Source organism: Pinus tabuliformis, chromosome J (assembly GCF_031772625.1).
Source record: "Pinus tabuliformis cultivar Carrire ecotype Pingquan chromosome J, CPIR1, whole genome shotgun sequence".
Lineage (NCBI taxonomy): Eukaryota > Viridiplantae > Streptophyta > Pinopsida > Pinales > Pinaceae > Pinus > Pinus tabuliformis.
The window spans coordinates 69,150,639-69,167,382 of NC_142295.1; the positions used below are offsets into that span (position 1 = coordinate 69,150,639).

Consider the following 16,744-nt stretch of genomic DNA (forward strand, 5'->3'; position numbering starts at 1 on the left):
ATAATATTTGACTTTTCTATTTTTGACAGCCAGTCTAAAAATAGACTTTGATCACTCACACTGTGATCACTCACACTTTCATCAAAAATATAAGTCCATCTATTTTTCCCAACTTGATCAATCATCCATAAACATAGACATGATCCATATGTCTAAAAATAGACATAGTCTAAAAATAGACTTGCGCCAAAAATAGCCTGCGGGCCCACTTAGTGAAGGCGACTCTTTTCACTAAGCTCCATCATCTTGTTGCAATCTCAACACTCCCTCTCGACAAGATATGGATTATCAGCAACCCCTATCCTGCCTCGGTGGTACTCGAATTTTCTCCTGGTGAGAGCCTTCGTCAGAATATCAACATCCTGATCCTCCGTTGGAATGTACGAAAGTAACATGATCCTCCGCTGCACACAATCTCTGATATGATGGTACCTGATGTCAATATGTTTAGATCTATCATGAAATACAGGATTAGCCGAGAGTTTAATGCAACTCTGGTTATCACAGTAAATCACAGTAGGATCCAAATGAGAACCGAACAAACCAACCAGGATCTTCCTCATCCATATAGCCTCGCATGCAGCCAAACTTGCTGCCATATACTCAGCCTCCGCTGAACTGAGTGCCACGGATCTCTGCTTCCTGTTGTACCAAGAAACTGCTGTCGATCCGATACTGAAGACCCCTCCTGATGTGCTCTTTCTGTCTGTTGGGCTCCCTGCCCAATCTGCATCCGTGAAGCCACATAGCTTCACCTCATCCTCCTGTCTGTACCACAAACCATATCCCGATGTGCCTCTCAAGTAGCGCAATACATGCTTGCCCGCCTTCCAGAAGAGCTTGGTAGGCTTAACCATAGCTTGTGAAAGCTGGTTAACTGCATAGCATATATCAGGTCGTGTATTGACCAAATACATCAGCGACCCCACCAACTGTCGATAAACAGTGGCATCCACTTCTTCTCCCGAAGTGGCATCCTCCTTCCTCCAACCTCCAGGAAGAGGAGTATCAACAGGCTTGCAGCCATGCATGTTGAACTTCTCCAGTATCTCCCGAGCATACTTGCCCTGAGAAACAAACAGTCCACCACTGCGCTGCCATATTTCCAATCCTAGGAAATAGTGAAGGAGGCCCAAGTCCTTCATCTCAAACTCTGTAGCAAGATCCTTCTTGCATGACAGTATCAACAGCTCATCACCCGTTAGAATCAAATCATCAACATACAGTACAATGATAAGCAACTTACCCTCCACCACAATCTGGTATAGGTTCGGATCCGCCTCGCTCTTGGAGAATCCAAGTCCTGTGAAATAGCTGTCTATCCGTGTGTACCAAGCACGTAGTGCTTGCTTCAACCCATACAGCGCTCTCTTGAGCCTGCACACATGCGACTCGCTGCTGAAGACTTCAAAGCCTTCGGGTTGCTCAATGTACACCTCCTCCTCAATGACTCCGTTGAGGAACGCAGTCTTCACATCCATCTGATGAATGTGCCATCCCATCTGCGCTGAGAGAGCAAGAATCGTCCGTATGGAAGAATACCTTGCGACAGGTGCAAAGGTCTCCTCATAATCGATCCCCTCAATCTGTGAAAAGCCTTGGGCAACAAATCTTGCCTTGTACTTCTCCACACTCCCGTCAGCTGCCTGCTTAACTTTGTAGATCCATCTCGAACCCACCACTGATTTCCCTTCCGGTCTAGGAATAATCTCCCATGCACTGTTTCTGACAATAGAATCATACTCTTTCACCATGGCGTCTACCCATGCGGGATCCTCCACAGCTTCCTCGAAAGAGGATGGCTCAGTCACAACACACTTGCTCATAAGAGCCATGTATCCAGTGTACCGATCAGGTGACTGTCTCTGCCTGCGTTGGGCTGTAGGTGGTCCTACAACTTTCTCTGCATCTTGAGCCAGTCGCTCAGCTTCTGTCAAGCGCTTTCGCCCTCTGATGGTTGGTGCTGCATGAGTGGTCTCTTCCACTCCATGAACCTCGTCCTGTGGCTGATCCACGTCCTGAAGCTCATCCTTAGGAACTAATAGCTCCTCATCTGCATGCAAGTGTAGCTCCCTCTCAAGCGAACACTTCATGGCTTTCTCCTCCTGAAATTTTATATCCCGTCGCACAACAGTTTTACCACTGTCTGGCAAATACACACGATAGTTGTGGGGCGTATCAGTGTACCCCACAAATATCCCAACCTCTGCAGTCGGCTCCAACTTCTTTCTGGCATCCTTCGTCACATGCATGTAAACGTTAGCACCAAAAATCCTCAAATGAGAAAGATCAGACTTCTTACCAGAATAAGCCTCCTCGGGTGTACTCATGCCAAGTATCCTATGAGGACAACGGTTCTGCACATAAACTGCTGTATTGCATGCTTCCGCCCACAAGTGAAGGGGTAGGCCCTGATCATGCAACATTGCCCGTGCAGCACCCACAATCGTTCTGTTCTTCCGCTCAGCTACCCCGTTCTGCTGTGGGTTATGGGGAGCTATGAGCTCTCTACGAATCCCTTCTGCCTTGCAGAAATCCTTGAACTCGTCCGAGATGTATTCACCACCATTATCGCTCCTAAGAGCCTTCACCTTCTTCCCCGACTCCTTCTCGACCAGTGCTTTGAATTCACAGAACTTTGAATATGTCTCGCTCTTCTTCTGCATGAAGAAGATCCAGCACTTACGAGAGAAATCATCAACAAAAATCACATAATACCTGTGTTTTGCTGTCGAAGCAACTGAGAAAGGTCCACACACGTCTGTGTGAATTCTCTCAAGGATCGTCGTGGCGCGACTATCCTTCTCGTGAAAGGTGGCTTTCACAAACTTCCCCAAAGTACACCCCTTGCATTGATCTGACTGCGCAAGTGTGCCTTTAGGAAGCCCTGTAGTGATCTGCTGCAGTATCTTCAAGGCTCCATGGTGAAGGTGACCCAATCTCCTGTGCCACAACTCGCCATCATCCCGGCTCACCAATCCTTCTGCCTTGCCTGCCATTGCTGCGCATCCATCTACATGCAACTGATAAAGGTTCCTCACTCGAACCCCTATCTTCCGGGTCTCACCAGTTGTCTTGCTGCGCAGGAAGGCCTTTCCCTCGCTGAAAACAACATCATACCCCTTGTCTTCTAACATCGCCACTGAGATGAGATTCTTCTTCAATCCTGGAACATGCATGACTTCCTTCAATACAAAGGGTTTACCAGACTCCCTCTCAAAGGAAATGGTACCGATACCGGTCGCACTGTATCTACCATCATCGCCCATCTCGATGTGCACTCCAAGATCTTTGTCCTCCAGATCAGAGAACAAATCTCTATCTCCCGTCATGTGAAAAGATGCACCACTGTCCAAGAACCACACTGATCCCATCACACTTGAAACTAAGCATGCGATCAATGAAAAATCAAGCTCAAACTGAGAAGCTAAGGCCTCTCCCCCTGCAGATCCAGCAGCTTGCTTGTTCTTCTTCTTCTGCGGACAATTTGTGGCATAGTGTCCATGCTGGTGACAGTGAAAACATTTCACCTTGGACATGTCCTGCTTCTTGCCTTTCGCACCGGAATGAGAAGCTTTCTTGTTCTTCCCCTTCTTTGCTTTGGCAGCCAAAGCGCAATTCTCTTCATCAGATACATTTGATGAAGATCCATTCTCACCTTTATTGTTACTGAGTTTATCCTTGAGCGCCAGGTCGCTCTTGCTTTGGAATAACATTTGCAATCCGTTGAAAGACATTGCTGCGTTGTCACCAAGAAAACACTGCTGCAAATTCGAATTCCACCAGCAACCAACTCAACTGCTTCCGATCAACCCTCGCTTGATATCCTGTAAAAATCTCTTCTACAAATCAAGCTGCTCCGATACCATGTAGAAACTTTTTCTACAAATCATCTAGCTCTGATACCATGTAGAAATTTTGAATAATTTAACACATATTCAATGGAGATTATCCTGATCATGTACTAATGCGGAAAACATACACAATACATAAGCTCCTCTACGTTGATCAAGAATATAGCAGCATCAATAACAATAAAACATCAAGAGCATTCACACATTAACACAGTATGTATCACGGGGAAAGCATCTCGCTAAAAACCCCACACTATCTGTATATTAATGATTGAGTCATGTAACATTACACAGCATAATACTTCTCACAAGTATCTCCACCTCTGTTACACACAATACAGCTCAGATCTGATCTCCAAATCTCTTCCACTGCTTGCCTGCCTCCACTGCTCAATACCTGCTCAAGAACTGATGAGAATTGCTTCCCAAACTCGATTTTCACCTGCAAAATAGTCACTCACTCTTTGTTGGACGTGAGCAAAGGCTAAAATGCGGGCCAAATACGTGAGCAAACTCATTGGCATACTCAATCCCTTGATTGTGCAAGATCTGGTGCACAACTATAGTCACAACTGATAGCAATCTGATTCTCTACCACCTGTCCCTATTGAACTGAACATGCACTGACATGCAACTGAGTTAACTGATGTATTCTTTAGTTGTATTATGAGTTAATAATTAGTTTAACAACTCATCATTAGTCTATCTGCAGTTAGACTAACTACAACCAGTTTAACTAAGTTAAACTGAACACAACTCCATCAATTGTACCTCCAGTCCACTAAACTCAACTCACTTGAGTTCTAACTGAAGTCATGCATGCAACAACTCAACTGACTCATAAGAAAAACGAATTTCCTTCTGACAGCTGCATGTGCCACTTCCGTAGCTCAAACTGAAGTGCTCCAAGAGAATAAGATTAAGTTTATAGTCCAAATATTATTGTGAGATAATAATATTTGACTTTTCTATTTTTGACAGCCAGTCTAAAAATAGACTTTGATCACTCACACTGTGATCACTCACACTTTCATCAAAAATATAAGTCCATCTATTTTTCCCAACTTGATCAATCATCCATAAACATAGACATGATCCATATGTCTAAAAATAGACATAGTCTAAAAATAGACTTGCGCCAAAAATAGCCTGCGGGCCCACTTAGTGAAGGCGACTCTTTTCACTAAGCTCCATCATCTTGTTGCAATCTCAACAAATATGGTTTCCGTTCAATGAAACTATGTCATATTTGGTCCACTATTATCAAAAGACCCATCTGATAGCTATTGAATATATTGTCAAAGTGCCACCTAATGCACAAGTCAGCCTCTCCTCTAATAAATGTGTCTTTTCATTTATTGGCAAAACTCATATAAATACAAGTCAAATACTTCATTATCTAGTATCGATCTTGGTCATCTATCACAGAGAGGAAGATACAGTTCACAACTCATGAACTTGAAAGAATAAAAGAAAGGAGACTTTAAGGCTGAGAAGGAAAATAAATTTTTGATTGGGTTAAACTTGATGAATTAATATTTGGAAGGCTCGGACCTGTGATGAATTAATCTATAGAAGAAGTGCAAACCGTGACCTGAAGAACAATCCTGTGGAGGTTCATTTAGTAGCTCGGTTCAGTTTTATGTCACTGTTATGGATTTGTGAAAAGATTAATTCTCGGATCTGTATGACCTCAGACCAATGAAGCAAGATTACATTTGTCATCATTTGAAGGTAACTCAAGATGACACCATGATTAAAGTATTATGAAGTAAGCATATCGCAAACCTCAGAAGTATTCACCTCGACATTGTGAACAGAGGCTCAAAACAAAGACATTGAGGCTTAGCGCAGCCTATTGAAGATATCTTGTTGAAAATATTTAGTAGATATTGAAGACATCATTGGAGACCATGATGTATTGTTGAAATCATCATGAGGTAACTTTGCAGATCCTGTTTGGGTAGCATGAATATTTTTGGAGACTCCTTCATGTAAATACAAAGTAGTCATTGATGAAGTAATTTGGAGGAAACATTGCTGAAGATTGACAAGGCTCGTTGAAGAAGACATTGGGAGTTGTGAACTATTACTAAAATTATATTGACGAATTGAGGTAGGAGGTTGGAGCCTCATATATCAGGTTGGAGCCTATACTAGAAGAGAGGGTTGGAGCCATAGACGATAGGATTCCTCAATATATCAAGTTGGAGCCGATACCAAGAGAGGGTTGGAGCCCTATACGATAGGATTCCTCAATATATCAAGTTGGAGCCGATACCAAGAGAGGGTTGGAGCCCTAGAGGATAGGAGTCCTAAATATACCTAGTTGGAGCCTATACCAAAGATAGGGTTGGAGCCCTAGAGGTTGGTGCCTCAAAGTTGATAAGGTTGGAGCCTTGGAAAGTCCAATTCGAAGCTTGGAAAAATACAAGTTGGAGCTTGGGAGATTGAAGATTGGTGTCTTCATCTAAGGTTGGAGCCCTACACATTACTATATTGTATTTATTGTAAAGAGGATTGAAGTCCTTGTCATTGATTAATAAAATTATGATTCTATCATTGTTCATTTTGTGTTCTAATTATAAGTGATCTAACTGGTAAAATATAACAATTGAAAAGAAATATTTTTTCACCCCCCTTTTAGTATTTCCAACACCCTCAAGGGGGAGGGGTTTGTAACATCCCAACTTGCTGATAACTAGATTTTATGATGTAACTACATGATTGTAAGTAAAATTCAAGTTCAAAATGGTTGAGTAAAGGACATGTATTCCAAAAGGGACTGAGTGTAACACCCTACTCCCACATGTACCCAAGTAACCATGCCAACCAGGTAAACATGTGATAAGAGGCTACTATGATTGGATTCGACCTCTTTTGTGACCTTAAGGAAGTGGAATCGATGGAACACATCAACCAACCTATCCACATTAGAAATAGAGCCCTCAGGAGACATGTTAGCCACTCGCACATTCTGTCCCTAGGTCCAACTGATGTTTTGGACATTTTAAGCCTTACTCGCTCTCATGCTATAGGAAAGAGAGCGTCCAAAAACCCAAAGTTTCTCTCACAGGCTTACCTGTGAGCAACCAGAGACTAAATTTGTCAGTGTTATGCCAACGACCCCAGAATTTGAGCCAATTTTCAGGCCCAGAGCTTGGGTCACTGCTCAAAATGGAATGATAATTCAGGAACAATAAAAGGATAGGGAAACAATGATGCAAAAGAAATAAGTTGAAAATTACCTTAATCAGACCCCTACTAGCCATGCTAGGCATTTCATCAAACATATCATCAATATGTAACCTACAAGTGTAAACAACATAATTAGGTGTATGGATCTCATACTTATCTGAGAATCACTCTGAACTGTTGTTTCCTCATTTCATTTGTTGCATTATCATATATTAGGCCATATATACATTATCCATTCATTTATAAGTAAAAACATGCTGACAGCCATACATAGATGCTATCATAAAATACACATATAACTAGCATAACAAGAACATAAACACTCATGAAAGTACAACCATCTAAACCACATATAATTCATCAAAATGCTCATAGAAATACAAGTAGAAATAACCTTTCATTAATGATGCAAAAACCAAACCCAGGATGGGACTTCCACGTTCCACTCGACCATAGAATGGCTGAGCCAAATATCTCTTCACCCCTGTGCCATATTCCAAGAATGAATGTGGGTCTCAAACCAAAATAACCAACCAGGGCATACCGAGGCTAAACCACTTCACCCTCATCAATAGAAACCGGGCTTTACCGTAATCCATCTTGGATCACTAGGCCAATACAATGAACACATCATAAGTGGCTTTACCGTGATCTCCACCTAGTCACTAGGCCAAACAAGCATGGATGCCATCAGATTTATCCACCTACACCGTGAGGAATTTTCCTGTCTCTTAGTCTCTCAGCCTTTACCACAATCCAATCCCAGATCACTAGGCCCTAAACTAAGACCCACTCTCCAAAATTTACCGCATATCTCAAAACCGAGATTACTAGGCCCAACAGAGAGAAAACCACCTCTTGGCTTTACCATATATCTTGTCGTTCACCAGAAAGGATTCCTAGGCCCACCGAGGCAACACAATCCTAGCTTTACCGCAACCCACAGTCTAGCTCAAGGGTCACTAAGCCAGTGGATTTACCGTAATCCATAGTACGGTTCAAAGTCAACTAGGCCATGTGCTCTATCATTTGAAGATCCACCCCACTCAGCTTCAAATCCATTCGGTAATCCAGCTCAACCAAAACATGAGAACCCCATCACACCACGGCTATTCGAAAATGGAAAGGCTAGGATAAAAACATTGTCACACCCAGAAAAACCCATGCCACAACAAAAAAAGAACCACATGCAATACCATGCATGCCAAATCTAGCAAGGAAAATACACATGCAAATCAATACCTATAATGAATCATGTTGGAGTTGCTTGATCCTGCCTGTCCCTGCTTGGTCTTAGCTTCCCCTTGCCTTCTTTGCCTTTCTTGCTCCATTGCCAAAATGCTCCAACAAAACTCTAAGTGTCCAAGTGAGAGAGAGAGAGAATAATGAGAGAGATCCAAAACTCAACTGACAAAATGTTACCAACTAATCCTTACAAGCCTTTTTATGAATGAGGCCTCTATTTTCTTCATTTTCCATTATTTTCCTTCAATTTCCTCCTCACATGAAACTTGTGACCTTTCACCTCACTTTTCTCCTAATTTCCATTATTTTCATAAATAAATGTGCCAAAAATGTCATTTTTCCTTTCCAAAGCCTTATCCATTGCCTTTGCCAATTTCCTTTGCCACAAACAACCGAATGAACACCCTCTAGGATGTTTTGCCCAACATTTAGCTTGAAATAAGTGTCCCATCAACAGTGGTTATTATTTTTGCCTTTATTAACTTTTATTGCATGGAATTTTCACTAGGGATGTTACATTGAGGGAGGTTAATTGCTTTGGAAATTCATCTTACTTGATGAAGGAGGACAACTTGACAGTTTTGATAGCCATTGAAGTTTGGTTGTTGAGCTTTAAATGATCTAAAATGGTATGTTGCAGAGAGGATTGTTGTAAATATATGAACTGCAGGAAAAGGAAAAACCCCATGTTGGCTTGGGAAAACACAACAAGGAAACCATGACACAAGACATGGAAAAAAATAAGAGAGACTAAACGGAGAGGAGAAGGAAAAAAAACCTTATTTTTTCTTAGTGAGGAGGAAACAAGGGAGAGCAACAAAAAAAGGGGCAACACAAGGTTTGATGTGTGTGCAACGAGGAAAGAGCAAAGGGATATTGATTCAAAGAAACAGTAGAAAATTAGAGTGTTGTTATTCCTGGTAAACAAAAACAAGTTCAAGTGTTGGGAGGAGTTTGACTTCTTCTTTTACTCTCAAGGTGCCATCATCCTTCGGTGAAGAAATAAGAGCACTAGAGGATTTCTCCTTCATGTGAGGGTAAATCTCTAGATAGCTCAGGGGGTTGGAGGGTGGATATGGTGTTCTCTAGATTCCCTTGAAAACCTGGAGTATAGGTTTAGCCCTTGGATTCTTGGTAAAGGAAACTTTGGAGGTGTCCATTTCTTGTCATTTAACAGTGGGTTCTGGATACCCTTAATTAGGTGGAACCACTGTGTGGAAATGGGTTATGGATTCCTTTAATTGGGTGGAACCACTATGTGGCAGTGGGTTTTGGATTCCCTTAATTGGGTGGAACCACTTTTTTGCTTACTGTCGGGGTGGAGGTGAGACCTATGGACTCCTTGGAGTATGTGGGTGTGTTTCTAGATCGCTAGAGAGAGTAGAGGTTGTAAGTCTAAGTAATCCATGAACTTGGTCGATTGTTATTGATTAGTTGAAGGGTGGAGGCAAAAGATCTTTGGATTCCCTGTTTATTATTGATCATTATTTTTTAGGTGAAGGGTGGAGGCAACAAGCATTTTTATTTCCTAAATGCAACTTACTTCCAAGTAGATGGTGGGTGGAGGTAGGAGGACCTTAGGAGTGCCTGTTTCAACTCATGAATGTTGATTATTCCCTTGAGAAAGACCACCTAGTCCCTTGCGATCTGGATCGAGTGTTACAACTGCAAGTAGCTTAGCTACAACTGTCTACGGTAGGGTGGAGAGTTGAAGTCCCGAACTCAGACACCCATCAATTGCATTAATTAAAGATAACTTCTTCTGTGTAGCCTTGTATGATATCATGGTTGAATGTTATGATTCTAAGTTGGTTACATGCTTGTTATAGGCAACTTATGTATGTGATTGTCATATGGTTATATGTGATGGGATTTTATAGTCCTTTGTCAATTGATATGAATGAAATGCAATCCCTTAAGTGATAATTGTATAATGAAGTCAAACAGCAGGAAGGAGGACTTATCCTTGTAGTGTCAAAATGGCACTAGTACAAGAATGACTAAGAAGTTCAACGACAATTTCCTGTTGTGTATTACTTTATGGAATGATGGAGAGTTATGAAAGATGCAAGGTCTTTGGTCTTTGGGCTTATTGGGTTAGTTAAGGGAGCCAAAATCCTTGGTTGACAGCTTCATCAGTTATTTGGGTTTTTGGAGAAAAACCCTTTTGATATTTTCCTGAGGTCTTATAGGGTCTTGTAAGTTCCCTTAGTTTCAGGGATAAGTGGTGCATCCATTTCCCTTAAGAACCCCAAGAAATCCCCACGAAGTTGCTTCAAAATCTGACCTTTGGAAGCTGCTAGAATGCCATGGAATTCAGTGAAAATCGCCCAAGTCACAGTAGGTAGGGAGCTAAGACTCAACTAGTTCACAGGTAAGAGGTTGGATAGTAGTCGGGGGAAGTGGTCCGTTTAGGAAGCCAACCCCGACTAGGTCATAGGTCGGGAGGTTGGGAGTCAAGGGTTGGGTCAACTTTGGAAGTTTTTCACTTCGAGTGGAGGTTGACTCAACTTGGTGGTGGGCCCACTGATCAATACAACCAATAGTACACTACCACGTGGCAACTTGCTGATGTGCTGAGGGGGAGTGGAGACCACTTGCAAGGCTAATTCTATCGATATGTTGCATAGATTGGGGTGAAGTTATATGTCACTGGATTCGTTTTGACGAGACAAATGCAATGGTGCTGATAGTTTTTGGTTTAGAGGAGTTCCACGAAAGTCGAAAATGCTATACCCCATCGTCATAACAATATTGAGGGTCGGGTATAGAGAGTGACCACCTCCTGGTCATGGGTTTGAGTAAGGGGCATTGTTACATTCTTAGTCGTAAATATTATTCAACGATTCCCCAAACCTCACGATTTCACCTTTTTTTAGTGCAGGATGTATGTAAAGGTAGCATGATCGACTTCTTCGCTCATATAGGAACACAATAGATCTACACCATACTTGTAAAGAACACCAACTTAGTCCTACAACAAGCCAGTCCATATGACTAATCACATGATTTGCGACCTTTGTAGTACGATGGTCTCTTCAACCTTTAATAGGAAATGATTGTGCCCAAACTAACCCTGAGAGACTGATCTAACAATAATCCCTTCACAAATAAATTAAAGGAACTAAACGATCTAGGGTGAAATCTGGTACCACTGAAGTTGGGTTTCCAACTAGGGTGAGACTGAATTCTGCCGAAGCTAGTATGAGGATCTCACCCGAAACCTTCATTTGCGGAAAACTCACCTGGGCTTCCAAATGAAATTCCAAGAGAGAAAATCCAAATTCCATGCCTTCCCTTCCTCCTTCCTTCTTCCTCTATAGCTTTTTATTGGGCCTTTTACAATTTTCTAGAATTGACCATAATACCATTGAAGAATATCATCAAAAAATACCATCAACAATACCTTGGGAAAATACTATGTCCTACCTAATTATTTATTAAAATCCCCTAATTTTCCCCTTTTTTATTATTAATAGGGTCCCCTTCTTCCAAAACACCCTCTGTTGCATAAGGGAACAAAGGGCTAGTAAAGGTGACATCTTCCAACATTCAATTGGTTGGGGATATTATAGTTTGCCAAGAGCTTGTCTACCTCACATGTAAGGAAAGAAGTTAATGGCCCAAGACCTAGAGGCATCTAGTAGAAGTGAAAGTCTGTGACCTTAGGGACCCCACTAGCGGGTAATTTCAGATGGTGTGGTTCTCCTTGAAGAACAAAAACGAGTCAGCCTACATTTGTGGATAAAAACCGGTGATGGTTGTCTCGGTGCTGATTTGAAAATTCCATTATGATAAATTTTCCTACTGTTTAAAAAAAGTAGCAATGAAAGTTAAATTTAACTTCAAACAATTGTGATTGGTTAAATTTATCCACATTTCCTCGATTTCATTTTGTAACATGTCACCCAGATACTTTTTCCAAATCCCGTTTTATCTAAAAAGAAACAATTTTTTTGGAAATCTCAACCATTTTTTGTTATAACAAAATTCGTGACAAAAACCTATACAAGTAAATAATTTTAACAATTATGATCATATAATAGATACAAGACAATTTGGAAAAATCCTATAAAGATAAATAATTTTAACCATTATAATTCTCCCCAACACCTAGGCACACACTCCCTTTAAAAAGGGTTTTAGATTGAGTCATGGAATCTAGATGATTTGGGAGTCTCAAAATGATAAATTCCATGCCTATTATTATAGGCAAGGTCCAGAAACACCATATGTTTAGTCTTTTTGGTGTAAATTTTTGAAGTCGTTAACAAACTAAATTAACCTTTATATATTTTTGTTTTTTATCACCACTTTATTCTTGTAACAACTTTTCACCATATGTTTAATCTTTTTGGTGTAAATCTTTAAAGTAGTTGACCAACTAAATTAGCTTTTATATATTTTTGTTTTTGTATCACCGCTTTTATATTTGATTCTATTTTTTTTAAATAAATTACATAGTAATTTTAGGTCTTTATTCTTGTAACAACTTTTCTAGGTATCTATTCTTGTAAGAACTTTTCTGATACCTTTTTCCTATTTTTGGATAGATCTATTAGATCCACATACATGAATACATATTGAATATGTATATACAGAAATGTGACTTTGAAAAAAAATATAAAATATGTAAATACAATTTGACAACAACGAAATGAATAAGATTCACTTATGTGTGGAAATCCTCATGAATAAGTAAATAAATTTAATCATTGTGATTGGATAAAGAGCAGAAAGGGGTTAGAAAAATCAATGTTTATTCAATAAAATGGTTGGTGGAAGCAAAGAAAATGTATTTTAAATGAGCTGTCTCATACGAAAACGATATTTAAGCAGCATGCGAATAAAGAACTTTTACATAAAAGCAAATTAATTCAATCAGGGAGATAAAGGTATCATGAAATCAGTGCAACTGTAGGTTTGATAAGTTGTCGCACATGAAAACGATAGCTAACTAATCTATAAAGAACATTTAAAAAAAAAAATCCTAAAGTCAAGGAAGAGAAGTATTATTTTTTATAAAATGTTAGGACAAAATGAATTCTTCAGGACAAAGAAGAATACTACGAAAAAGTATAATGATAATTAATTAAATTGTTAGATATAGAACAAACGAAACAGTTAGAAATAATTAATTCCTACTTGTCTATGGTTGTAATTCTCCATTTGAGGAGTTTGTTCCTACATAATAGGAATTTAGTTTCTCCTAGTTTACTGTGTGGTTGAGAGAAGCTCTCAACCACACTACTGTACGTCTAAGATAGAATTCCTATCTTGAGACTTCTGCTTGTATAAATATGTGTGTAATTTCCTTGATGCACAATAATAGAATATATTGTTGTGTGCTATTTTATCTTGGTATCAGAGTCCGTGACGGCTTGGCCCCTCGTGGGCTAGGCCTGTCCTGGGCTGAGGGAAATAAGTAGAATAATTTATTTTTTTGTGAATGTTTGTTTGTCCATCGAGCACTTTGGAGCATGCTGTAAAACACTGCATGCTGGTGATGGTGATTCACTACTCTAGTCAATTATGGATTGACCTGCCGTATGTAGAAAGAGCTACAGTTTGCTTTGTGATGCGCTATGAACCAAACGTGAAGAATGGAAGCCGACTGGATCAAGAAGCCTATGAAGGTTTCTCCAATATTGCTAGTAAACCAACTATGGGTGGAGCTATCCTTGATCGATCTGTTGTTGTAGAGTGCAGGTCAGTGTTAAGTCCTATCGAAAGGTGCAGGCCGTGGGTGAGAGCGAATCAATCGGCATCTCCAACCTCTTTTTACTGCGATCTGGTGTTTCGTGTCTTGATTGAGCTCTTCGTCATCTGCCATAGATGAGAATCTAGTGTGAATCTGCTTCTGAGGTATGTGTTCGATTAATGGTGGACAAGGCCTCCTAATCTGTCGAAGCGAGCTGCGACTATGAATAAACATGTTTGCAGATCTATTTTGTTGTTTAACCAGACCTGCGACTGTGTTGAGCGAGCTGGACTCGGCTCAGCTTGTGGGCTTATGAAGATCGTGGTGACCCCATGGACAGAATTCACTGTAAGTTTCGTGGGAGAAGCCGATCTCGGTAGATCTACCTCATTGGTCATGTTGATATCACTGCTGCCGGCTGTGTGAGTTTGGGAGAAGCACTGATATATATTGTTTGTTTTTTCATTGAACTCCTGCAAAGGGGCTTTGCTGGTATTTGCAGGCCTGAAGTTTAGTGCGTGTATTGGATTTGTTGGATCTTTTTTGAGATTCGTCGGATCAGTGCAAGTGAAGAGCAGAGCTGTCAGATTCGTCGGAGGAATCGGTGGAAGCCAAGTTTCGACTGTTATTGGTCGAATTTATTCAAGCCTTAGATCTGTGAAGGCATCATCGAGTGTAGAGAGGTAAGTGTGGATCGGCCCACAGCATGGATGAGGGCAGATCAGCGTGCATTTGACATCTGAATCGTGGAGGCTCTGTTTTTGGTGCGAGGACGCATGTGGTGGGTTTATTATCGTCAGATCCGAGTTTGCTTGACCTGTGCATTGAGGACGAGATCTGATTTACTAGTAAAATGTTGAGCATCGGACCTGTTTTTGAAGGTTGGAGCTGAGGAAGAGCAGTGGTTGTGGCAATTCATCCCTGAAATCTGGAGCACCGCGAAATCCACTGTGTACTCGAGAGTAAGCTCATCGTACGCCTCATTACATTCAAGGATTTGGGTAATTTGACTTCCTATAACAAAACCTTCCAAGGTTTCGAGGCAAATCAGTATACTCTGGTCTTTGTCAATTGTATCCCCGATGTTGTGGCTTCAATGGATGTAAAGACTGTTATGTATAATCTTGAGGGATTCGGTGATAGCACCAGGGATTATCTTTCAGCCGATGAAACCCTTCTGCCGAAGCTCTATTTTACACTGTTTTTGATATATATTGTGCTAGATAGGGTGTGGATCTACGTGGTTGTTAGAAACCCCCTGACGGCCTACCAGATCCATGTATTTATGGCCACACTCGTATGCTTGAAAGCCTTTAATCTCATCTGCGAGGCAGAGGACAAGTCTTTCATTAAGAGGACCGGAACAACCCATGGATGGGATGTTCTGTTTTATATTTTCAGTTTTTTGAAGGGAATTATGCTTTTTACACTGATTGTTTTAATTGGCACTGGCTGGTCCTTCTTGAAACCCTATTTGCAAGGCAAGGAGAAGAAAGTTCTCATGGTTGTCATTCCCTTGAATGTTTTAGCCAACATTGCAACTGTGGTGACTGATGAGACCGGGCCGTGTGCTAAGGATAGGCTTGCCTGGAAGCAGATGTTTCTATTAGTTTACGTGATCTGTTGGTGTGCTGTCTTGTTCCCCTTTGTCTGGTCTATAAAGAATCTGCGGCAAGCTGCGCATACTGATGGCAAAGCAGCGGTGAATCTGATGAAGTTGACTCTGTTCAAGCAGTATTATATTGTGGTGGTATGCTATATTTACTTCACTCGTGTTGTAGTTTATGCTCTGATCACCATAACTGCTTATAAGTATGCCTGGACTAGTGTAATGGCTGGAGAATTGGCAACCCTTGCGTTCTACGTGTTCACTGGTTACAAGTTCCGTCCGATTGGGCACAATCCTTATTTTGTTATCGACGATGATGAAGAGGAGGCTGCGTCCCAGACGTTGAAGCTAGAAGACGAATTTGAGTTGTAAGACAGAAGGGGATCTACTGGATCCCTTAGGTTTGTGGATTAGGTATCAGATGATGTTTTTTTAACTTTGCAATATATTGATTAAATCTCATAATTTAAGTGACAGTAGTATGACCAACTATTGTCACAATTTTGAGTGTGTGTTGGAACTGGTCATTCCAACACTAAGCAGATTTGCTGGGAATGTTGAACACATGATAGTGAAAACGACATCAATTAGAGCTACATCAGAGATTGGAGATGATCGAGATCGTGTTGCAGATTGTTAGCAAGCATGAGGCAGTATGCTTGAAAACAGTGAATAGCCTTGATACTGTGAGTAGGGGAAGTGGCATTATGTTGTGATGCCAGGAGAATTGGATATTGAAATGCGATGGAGGATTGGACCGTGGAGTCCTGGATTACGGTTCTTGAAGGGAAAATTGTGTTCTCTTTGTATGGCTGTGTGCCTATGTCTGGATCATCAGTGTTTGAATGCACTGCATTGAGTCCAGGTGAAAAGTTGTCAATTTGTTTCTTTATCAGGAGACCTCTCATAGGTATCGTTGGTGAAAAATGGTTGCTGATTGGAAAATAATCATATTTGGGCACAGATAGAGAAATTAAATTTGAATAGTTTATGTTGTATTTTCTTGGAATCATGTTTAAATATTATTGAGCCTTATTGAGCTTAGCTAACTCAATGTAGGTAAAGTTGTTTTGTTAGAATTCGCGACTCTAACGAATGATAGATTAAGCACGAAGTTCCAAGAATTTATTTGACAAA

The 16,744-nt window shown here is 40.7% G+C and overlaps 1 pseudogene; it reads left to right on the top strand.

The window, feature by feature from the left end:
- The first annotated feature begins 13,883 nt into the window (after window positions 1-13,883).
- LOC149225554 (protein CANDIDATE G PROTEIN-COUPLED RECEPTOR 7 pseudogene) lies at window positions 13,884-15,980 on the top strand (annotated as a pseudogene).
- Window positions 15,981-16,744: the final 764 nt, after the last annotated feature.